The sequence below is a fragment of the Solanum verrucosum genome, unplaced genomic scaffold, assembly GCF_900185275.1.
Source record: "Solanum verrucosum unplaced genomic scaffold, falcon-dt-bn FXZP01001165.1, whole genome shotgun sequence".
Taxonomy (NCBI): domain Eukaryota; kingdom Viridiplantae; phylum Streptophyta; class Magnoliopsida; order Solanales; family Solanaceae; genus Solanum; species Solanum verrucosum.
The window spans coordinates 124,481-135,596 of NW_026019601.1; the positions used below are offsets into that span (position 1 = coordinate 124,481).

The 11,116-nt window shown below is 35.6% G+C and overlaps 2 pseudogenes; one reads left to right on the forward strand and one right to left on the reverse strand.

The window, feature by feature from the left end:
- The window catches only part of LOC125821407 (AT-rich interactive domain-containing protein 6-like), a 7,841-nt pseudogene extending 1,663 nt beyond the window's left edge, over positions 1-6,178 (forward strand).
- Positions 6,179-7,319: 1,141 nt separating this feature from the next.
- Positions 7,320-11,116, reverse strand: part of LOC125821505 (psbP domain-containing protein 3, chloroplastic-like) — a 4,192-nt pseudogene continuing 395 nt past the window's right edge.

Below are 11,116 nucleotides of genomic sequence, written 5' to 3' on the forward strand. Positions count from 1 at the left end.
TTCCAAACATCATAGTGTGAACCTCGAGTTGTTAGAGTGGGTATTCTTAATTTATTTATTGATTTATTTTATTGGTTACATCACGTAACTAATCTACGGGTCTAATTGTTTTTCATGGGTCAAAAGCACATGGAAATATTTCCATTCTAAGTAGAATGAGGATCATGGTCTGGAACCACATCACCTGAATGAAAAGGAGATATGCTGACTACATTGTATACTCTTCACAAGTTAAAATTTTAGGAAATAGGCAATGTAGCTCCGTACTCCATAGTATAAAAAATCCAAGCGGTGGTTGTGTATTTTCTTTTGTTACTAGGTTGATTAATTAATGATGCAATATGCTATGAGTCTTTGAGATGAATTTTATGTTATTCCCATGTACTTTTGATGGTGTACTATTAAGCTACTTTATCTCTGTAGGTAACTGGATCCAAGTTATGGTGGCAAGTGGGAGACTCCTTTAATCCCCCCAAGTGAGCATTTAGTTGGGCCTGGTTATTTCTGTTTTTCTGGCAACTTGATATGAATATTTCTCCTTTACTCGTCAAACATCAACTTCCCCAATAAATACTATGTAAGCGAGATGTTGTCTGTCATTATTTTACTGATGATGTGCCACGATTTTGAAGTTTATTTCTGTTGTTTTGGATGTGAAATGTTACGATATATTTTGGGTACATGTGAGAGGAATAAGCTGCTTGGTTGCTAGAGCAAGATATCAGAAGGTGGTAGAAGAACAATTGTTCATGAACTGTATAAAACCTTAATAACTACTCCTGTTGTTTCAAATGTTTGTTTGGTTTTGACTTGACATAGACTTTAAGAAAGTACATAATTTTTTTTGAATCTTGTAGCCTTGGATCAAAATAACACTTGGTCCAGTTATTTAACTAAAATGTATAACAATTTTTTCGAAATACAGAATTATATGAATTAGGGAGAAAGTCCATGAAAGGAAAATTAATGATTCATATAAATCGCTTAGTGGGAAATGTCTCGAAGAAACCCAACGAGTAACTTGTTATATAGAAAAGAGCAACTATTGCCTTTTCTGATGAATCGTACAGTTTTACGATTTCATCGACTAAAAAGGTTATCAAATGAATGGTAATTACAGTAAAGATATGGCACCTGGACGCAATTCAACCCCTGCTCATGAGCGATGGTTTTTCCATTTCCATATAAAGAGTCCAATTTCTCATCCCTCTTCTGATGTGGGATTTCTTAACATTTCCATGTACGCCTAGACCTTAACTAGAGCGTGAACCGTTATAAAGGGGGACCCAAAATTGGTGAACAATAAATTGGGACGAGTCTAACTCTAATACTATTAAAGATATGACACTTGAGTCTACCTCAACTTGAAAAGCTAGCTCGGGAGGGGAGGTTTGTTCAAGTCCATATAAGGAGTCCAATTTCCCATTCCTCTTCTAATGTGGGACTTTTTAACAAATACTATTGAAATGATCGAAAAAGAAATGTGAGTTAATGTATGCTCAAGGTTGAAAATATCATAAAAAGACTTTAAAAAGAAGAGTGCCTTAATGACAATTTTAAATAGAAATCGGAAATGGAAATTCATTATAAGATCTATTTATCCTTTTTAGAAGATAGTATGCTACCACTCAGACTTAGCCGAGATACATTAGCACTGCTTCCTATGAGCAGTGTGTCCACCAATTTCACCATAGCGGCCTGTCTTGAACTCATAATATCATATGAATAAACAATTGTCGAGATTGAGTAAGCAATTTTAGTTTAGTAATGATTCAAATAGATCAATGATAATAAAAAGTTGTTCAAATAAGAATTTTAGGTTGAAGGTTCATTTTAGATTTGAGTTTAAATAAACCAAAGATACGTAGAATGTACCAAAATCTCCTTAATTATGTGGTGTTGAACATATCATGTGAGTTGTCACACGTTGAAATTAAGAATTGCCAAAAAAGGGAAGAGGCATTCTTTTCTTTCAACTTGGTAACTTTGGAAGGAGGTATTCCTTTTATAGCGGAGAGAGTATTAAAACTACTAAAATTGAAAATATGAAGAAAACATGAAGTGCTTTTGCAAAAATAACAACATAGATTTCAACATCAAGCGATAAGCTTAGTTGCTCGAACTCTACTTGTGACACGTTGAAATTAAGAATTGCCAAAAAAGGGAAGAGGCATTCTTTTCTTTCAACTTGGTAACTTTGGAAAGAGGCATTCTTTTTATACTGGAGAGAGTATTAAAACTACTAAAATTGAAAATACAAAGAAAACATGAAGTGCTTTTGCAAAAATAAAAACATAGATTCCAACATAAAAGTATAAGCTAAGTTGCTCGGACTCTTCACTTTTGGTACCACACCCGTGTCAACACGACATGGACGTGGGATCCTTGTCCAATTTGGTCAACCAATTTTGGGTGCTTTGACCAAAATCGATGGGGTAAGTGTGGACAATTTTAATTATTGTCTGTAATCAATACAAAAGCTAAGGTGAAATTGAAGAAAATGAAATACCTTTTATCTAGAAATTTCTATGTCACTCCTTTTCCGTTAATCTCCTTCTAGATTCTCCTCAAGTTCTCCCATAATATCTCATAATTTAAGTTTTCTAACTCCTTTTAGATATTTTAATTATTTTTAGGCGAATCCCCGCACCCGTATCCCTACATGGATCTGTATCCCCGAATCATAAAAATTAGATCATGAAGGATCCTACCTCTAGATCCGCACACGTATCGGACACCCACACCGAGTCCGATTAACTTAGGCTATAAGTGTTAAGAAACATACACCACATTAACAACAACAACAACATACCCAAGGAATGTTGCATCTTTCTTTCTATTAGGCTTGGTCAAATATAGAGGACCAGGGATCTTATACACATATCTGAGTGGTGGAAATTGGTTCTAGAGTTAAGCATGCAGGGACTTGTTGCCTAAAATATCTATAGATGCTTCTAAATAGGGAGTGTAGACTTTATGAGATACTAACGGGATGACGGGATGCTTCCTTATGCTAGATATGCCCAATGTGAAATGAGTGTCGATGTATGATGTCTCCAGTTAGATGAGTAACTTAGAACAAAGAATGGGGTTGTAATGAGAATGATATCTTTTGATGCTCAAATAAGATAAGAATTTACTGGAATGATAATCAACTGAATATACAAGACAACACCAATGCCTTCTATCTACTAATATACGACTTTCTCTAAATGATTTTTTTTGGGGCTCTGATAATCTTCTTTCTCAGGACTTGCACTACTGTATCTTGGACATTCCGCGGCTTCTATGAGAAGGTAATAACCTGAAGTTCTCTTCCTTTAGTTATTAGCATATTTTAACTACTGTCCACCATGCTGCTAATATTTGGTAGGTGAGTTTCTGGGAACTGAATTATGTCGCCTTGTTAGTGGGTAGGTGGTTTGCGATGTTATCTTTCATGTGGGTTGTATGGAAGGAGAGGGGAGAGTGTTTGAAGGGATAGAAATTGATTTTGTAAATGTAAGGATTAGCCTTTTTATCTCTAGTTTTTTTTGGTGCACCTGAGGTCCCTGCTTGTATAGATATTGAATGTCTTTTGTAGAGGACCATATTTTTGTATAGGTTCTCTATTTCTTGGTATACAGCTTGTATACGGGATTTTCCTCAATCATTAACAAATTATTTAACCTTATCAAAAAAATTGGTGGGTGCTTTGTGAAGTATCTTGAATAAAGAACTTCATCTCCATGCATCTATGCTTGTATAGTGATTTTGAATAGAATTTGTTCTAAAAAGTTATCTCTCTCTTGTTTTTTGTTTTTGTACATTCTATTATCTGATGATTTCTTTCTATGTTAGTTACTTCTCCAATACGAAAAGCATAGACACAAAACGGAGAGCTTCAACTTCCTATTGCTCCTCCTCCTGGTTCTTTCGGGTGTTGACAATGAGGTAACGCTGTGTTTACATTGTTGTTATGTGATGTATCTTCACATCTGCTGTATGTTGTACACCTTTTAATTGATTATGAGGAAGCCTATTACCCTAAGTAGTTGAATCATCGACGTATTTGACTTTGATCAAGTTCTCAAAGTTGATCATGGAGATCCTTCTTTAGTTGACTTTGACGGAAATCTGTATGTCCTCACTTTGGGATTAGGGCCACTAGGAAAAGACTTTTTTTAAGTAAGGAGTAACTCAATTTAAGATTGGCCTTATATGGTTGTGCCCATGTGTAGCTTAAGTTTCTATTTGTTATTGTACACAATGTGTAATTATTTCTTTATTTTTAAAAAAAAAAACTAACTCCAACATGCATATGGTCGACTATTTTGAAGGAAAGGAACAACAGTTGCTTTGAAGACATAGCTAACTCAATTCACATGCATACTTTTGCCTTTTTTTGGTGTAAACTGTAAATGAAGCATAATCAATACTTAGTCTCTTACAATACCTATTAGAATTGGATAGGGATTTTTTATCTCACTTGTAATTACTACAACACTTACTTAGTACTAGCTTTGTATGACAATTACCTTTCTCTAAAAAGGACATGTAGCTAATAACGAAAAGTGAATTCATTGTTCAAGTAGAGTCCAGAGGCAGATCTAGCTTTTGAAATTTATGGGTTCCTACAAAAATTAACTATTTAAAGTAATTCTGCAGGGAAGTGGGTACCAAATTTCTGCATCAGGAAGGCAGTAAGAGATTCAGCTGCTCGTTGTAGGCTAGGTTGGCAGGAGCAACACCTTCTTGGTTATGGTGAGGTTGCTGAGCCAATTGTAAAGGTCTGCTGCTGAATCCTTGTAGAGATTGATTTTCTTAAGTTTGATCCTGTCTATTGCGATGTACAAGTAATTTTGGTGATTTTCATCTTTTATAGGACAGGAGTGCCAACAATACGCCAAAGCGTGCGAAGAGCCTAAAAACTAGTGGTAAGATTGTTCGTCAATTCTTTGCCAACTTGACTTCTTCATATATCTCTATCATTGAGCTGTTTTCTCTTCACCATTTCCCACTATGAAGTCTGGCACTCTCCGAGAACTTTAGTTTTTGCTTTAACTCGTACTCTTATCAAAAAAGGAATAGTGACCGCAGCAGAACTTCTTGTTGTATTCAGGTTCTCTTAAGCACCAGGGACAAAATGAAGTAGAGCACCCAATGAAAGCTGCAGAAACTGAAACATTTAAGCTGTAAGTCGTACTTTATCTTGGTCCTTTCTTCTAATGTTTTTATCTTGTACACCAGCAGTTTTTATCACCCAAAAGAAAAAGAGTACTAGGAACTTCAATAGTATTTTCTCTATCTCTCTCTATTTTTGGTTCCTCCGTTTCTGATGTAAAGATAAATTGCTTTCCATCTGCCAGGTTGGATGTCCTAGTTGTTGATGTTGGACCCCCCGCTGATTGGGTGAAAATCAATGTTCGTGAAACAGTAAGTTCCTCTCAGAACAAAAGAATTAAGAACCTCTAGATTATGCATTCCATTTCTCTCATGTGATTTGTAATGATTTTATGCAAATAAGAACCTCTAGATTATGCATTCCATTTCTCTCATGTGATTTGTAATGATTTTATGCAAACAGAATGATTCCTTTGAGGTCTATGCACTGGTGCCTGGGTTTTCACAAGAGGAGGTATAATACCAATCGTGCTACTTGTTTCCATCAAGTGCATTCAATTTGTTTTCGTCTTTTTACACCATCTCAAAGCTCTAATGCCCTTATTTCTTGGTAAACATAGGTACGGGTTCAATCTGATCCAGCTGGTCGCCTGGTCATTACCGGTCAACCAAACCAACTTGACAATCTTTGGGGTTGTTACTGCCTTCAAGAAGGTACACACCTTGCTATTTATTTTACTGATTTTGACTTGATAGAGTAATTCAATCTGTGCCTTACTTGCATATTTTGGACGGGTAATTTTCTTTGGTAAAGAGAAACTGTCATGCAGAAAACTTGATATTTCTTCAATGGATCTGAAAACTATATCATTGTTACGTTTCTATTTGTTGATCACAACACTTTAAGAAGTCTACGACAATCAAAAGGTTCTCCATTTGTAAGTTGGCTTGACATATTTTTTTTTTTCAGGTGGTCACCTTACCTGCTAGAATTGATCAGCTTCGGAGCAACGCTGTTTTCACCCTTCATGGGTGTCTTCATGTTCATGTGCCCTTTGCGCAGCAAAATCTCTGAGTTAACAAAGCAGGAGTAGTGGTAGTTGGCTAACATTGTGAATGCTTGGCCATAGTTGTTTAGTTGTTGTTGATGATACTGTGGGTCAAAAACTTTGAAGGGCCCAGATATAGCAAATGAGGTATTTCGGCTTCAGCCGCCCCAGTAGAAACTTAGATTGCTTTTCAAAGACAGATGAATATGTGATGAACATAGCTTGGAGTAGTATTGTTGTTTTGATACTGAAACATATCTCTCTTTTTAGCATTTGACAATTCTATTATAATCTCGAAATTATTGGCAGACACATACTTTTTTGAAGTACTCTTTCAGACCTGAAGCTGAAGGTGGTGGAAGATGTTTATCAAAAATATCAGTTAACACCACCTTCATTGTTGAAGACTCGTTATAGCATCGGTAAGTAGCTAGCATGGAGTATTTCTCTTTACAAGCTCCTTGCATGTGGTTTGATTGTCGATTTGTCGGGGGGTCTCAACTCCCATCCCATCTCCCCATCCACCCCCAGAAATCTTTTTCTTTCTTAATTAAGCCTAGCCTACTGTTTCTTCTCAACATTAGGAAGATGATTGTGGAGGAGATTTGCTTGAGAATGGAGAAAAAAGTAGAGTTTTGGAGGATGAAAATTGCTTATTTGGTAGCAGAGAAAAGAAGAAATTAAAGGAATAGTGTTACATTTTGGAGTTGTCTGGAGAAAGAATTGGTTCTATCAATGGGGAATAGACTGTTTAAAACGAATACGAAAGAAAGAGAAAAACTAGTATGGAGAAAGTCCTGTTGGGAGCGTTACCCCAGAATAGGCGGCCTATAGTACGCCATTCGAATGGGACAGTACTGGGTGGGAAACCAAAAAAAGAAAGAGAAAAACTAGTTAGGACAGGAATGCACTTTGTAGGTTAGCCTATACAACTCTATCTGAATGTGGGATCTTTCATGTACTGAGTTGTCCTTTTGCAATATTGTATTTATCGCTTCACAAAGAAAGATGGCTATAAATCTCAAATAACTGATTTAAGGTCTTGAGGAGAATAAAAATATATAATCAAAACTTGAGCATCAAATTATTTGCACCAAGGTCATATTTTTATCGAAAAAATTCCATACATTTTTGGTATATAACAATATATGCAAATGCTAGCTCTAACATTGATCAAGTTGCTGGTTCATACTTACAACTACAGTTTTTCTTGAGTTGTCATAATATACCTTAACCAGAACTTGAATTTGTGATATCGCGCTCTCAATTATGTTTACCATTCACCAACGAGAAAAACCAGAAGCTCAAGCCAAAATTTGTGATATCGCGTATTTATGTCATCATATTAATCTGAAAGAAGAAACAGCCTGCACATTGCAAGAAACTTCAGACATTGATTCCAAACATGTGGAACAGGCGATGAACATTTTCTTAAGAAATCGTGAAAACGTTCTACAAGGTCACCGCACTGAGGTATTTCCGTCTTTCATCACTTAAACTTGGTGATCTAACTCAATCCGAGAAAGGAGATTGACGTGTATGTATAGGTAAACTGTGAAAATATATCCGTCAAGCTACACAACATTTTGCACAAATTGACAATTTCTGGTGAAGACAACTTCTAATTATACATATACAGAGTTAATATGAAATGTGATGCAACTTACTTCAACATATCACAGAAACTGTATAATATAATCACAGAAAGTTTCTTCTAGCTTGAGGTGTGTCGTTGATGACACTGTCTCGTGAGAGACAAATGAATAGAAAGATTCATGTTTGGTTCGAGAAGGGATTATGGAATCCAGGAAAGAAAAGAAGAATCAGAATTGGATTAGGCCTCATATATACTCGCGTGCAGGGGGAAGAGGGGCAAATCCACCTCTTTCGCCTTCAATCCCGTTTCTCATGTGTACAAGCATTCTATATCTCTTTTACAAAGCCTATCGAAGTTTACAATTACTTATTACGAAAAAGAGAGTTCTTCCTAATCCACGAGGGACACTTTCTTTTGAGATACTACAGACATTTTTGTGATGCATATCTTCACTCAAAAAACTAGCACACACAAAACAAGAAGAAAATGATCTTAAAATTACCTTCTGTATTTTGGCACCATATTTCTCTGCCTCCTCGTCTACAAACTGCGAGATAAATAAAATCTTATCAACATTACAGTCTTATCGTACTCTTCATCATCCTCTCGTAATGGAAAAATGAAAAGCCAAGTAAGTTTAATGCGTGTCTTTTTGCTTCGTTTAGCTGACCTGTCCAGTGAGAGTATACAGTCTGTTGTAAATCCCATTGTCTGCTATCCGAGCACTGAAAATAGATGTCTGAGACTTTCACCGGGATTTTGGAGAGTGTACTCGATGTAATACAACCCTGATTAATAAGAGTGACAATTATCAACGGCTCAAAAAATTGAACGTCCTCACATCATGTGCAAGTATAAACTCCTAAACATTGAAGCAGAGTCGCAACTACTTCAGTGAGATAAAATCACTTAGTTTCTTAAATGGTAGAGGCGGATTCAAAATTTAAAGTTTACGTGTTCTAAACTCTAGGAATGAGAACTTTTCTTTTTGACTTGTTGAAAATCATTTCATAAAAGCACTTTCTAATTGTGTAGACACAATAGTATGCATTCCATTTCATGGCTTTATAAACAGATCTGTCGATTTATAAGTAAACCTCAAATAACCATTGCATCGAGGCAAGTTTTAACGAGTGTTTTAGATTGTGTTATATACCTTTAGAAGCTTTGCTATCTATGAGTTTGCTTTCACTCCCGGAGGCCTTTGCCAGCTTCTGTCTAATCCACTGACCTATTAAAATCATTGAGGACCAAAGTAAGAACGCGAACTGAAGCAAAAAAGAAAAAGGAACGGAGAGTTTTTTGCAAAGTAGGGATGGATTCATCCGCACCAGATTCTCAGCAAAAGCATCAACTTTCCCGAAAGATTCCAACTTGGTGAAATCAGCACCAAGGCTTGTGATTACAATGCTGACTGAAACAACAGATGATTGAGTTCATATACACAACAATTTAATAAAAAGCTCAAATGAATCGATCCATCACCAATGTCCAACTAATACCATTTGAGTTAGAAGCTTCTGGAGGATAGAAAGCTAAGAGTGACCTTACTCCATCACCTTCTCCCGCGCCTATTGCCAATCTGCAAGTAATTCTTCATTTTACCATCATTTTCTTCTCATTCTCTTTGCGTTAGAGCAAATCTCTTTATTCTTGACAGAAATCACCTCTTCCCAAGAACAATGAATTTAAAAAGTTTTCTGTCTCAATTTTTAAGCCAAAAAGATCCTATATTTGTTCAGCAAAGGTGATTTTCCTTTCTGTCCAAGCCTTGGTGGACAAAGTTACTCGATAACTATACTGATGGGAGGTAGATGACACCCCGGAATTAGTCAAGGTGCCGCAAGTTTCCCAAAGTCACTACGGTTATCCAAAAAAAGAACAAAAGATCCAATTTTTGTTACTACATTTTACATACCAGTTCTCAATTTTCTTACAGAATTAACAGTCAAAGCTACTGTAAATCATAATAATCCATACACGCTCTCTTCAACACATGGATTTATCTATGAAGAGCACCTAAAATACTTGCATTCAAGAAGAAAAAACGGAATGTAAAACCATACCACTAGGTATCATGATCTTAAACTTGTTGACATCATCTGAATAAACACGAAAATCCTCCGGGACATCTGAAATAACATCATCCTTTTTAGCAAGTAGACATTTTGAAGGATACTGAGCATGTCAAAGTGAAAAAATTAATCAAAGTGTACCGTTCTCTGCCAATGCAATCGATGTAAAGGCGGACAGAGAAAGTGCAACAGAGCCTGCCTGTAGCAGGAGCTCTCTTCTCTTGGTTACGCATTCTCCTTTAACTTGCTCACTATCCAAATATTCGAAGTTCAGAACCAAATGAGGTAAACAAAAGAAGAAATTCACAAATGTACTCTGATTATCGATCTAGCAGATCGAAAATTGACAACACTTCATGGTAACTGAATGAAATAAAACACACAATAGGAAAAAGATAAGGATAATTTCGCTTACGATCACCAAACTTTACTAACGATAACAACAAACACACAAATTTATCCGAACACATCAAACTAACTGAATTTTAGCTACTATAGTCTATAACACTAAAAACACAAATATTTTTTGTCAATTAAAATTTCTGAGTTTTATCTACTATATCAATAAAGTCACATATTTTTACCCACTAATCACTATAATGGAAAATTTTAAAAAAAATTTGTGTGTTATCAACAAAATTTGTCTGGCAAAACACTAAGTGATTTCTTCTCATCTGTTTGAGCCTTGATAGATAGAGTTACACTGTACCTGTGTTAGTGGGAGATAACAAGTATCATGTGAAAGTAATTGAAGTGAATATTAGCTGGCATAAACAACAACATTATAATAAAAATAATCAAGGTGACTATAAGCTGGCCTGAGCAACACGATTATAAAAAAAATATTGACTTTACTACTACACTGAGTAAAGTGGTAGCAATCATACTTCAAGATGCACGTAAGCAGACTCAGACACCACAATTCTCAACAAAATATTGACTTTATTGTTACATTGAGTAAAATTTAGTGACTTTATTGTTACATTGGGTAAAATTCGAATGACACGAAAAAGTTAACAAAGGAAGTAAAAAAAATTACCCTGTTCTTGAATCAGGCACAGTGTTATTGTAGCAGAAAATAACTGAGTTTCCATTTCTCTTGGGGCCTAAACAAGTTCAAAAAAATGAAATAAAATTAGTATGAATTAATGTAAATGTTACTTTTTAGAGAAGATAAAGAAGTAAAATTGAACCTTTAAGAAGATTAGAAGAGATTGAAGGGACACGTGGCAAGCGAAGAATAGCTTGATACTGGTAATAATTCAAAGATGGAGATGAAGATGAAAGAGTCA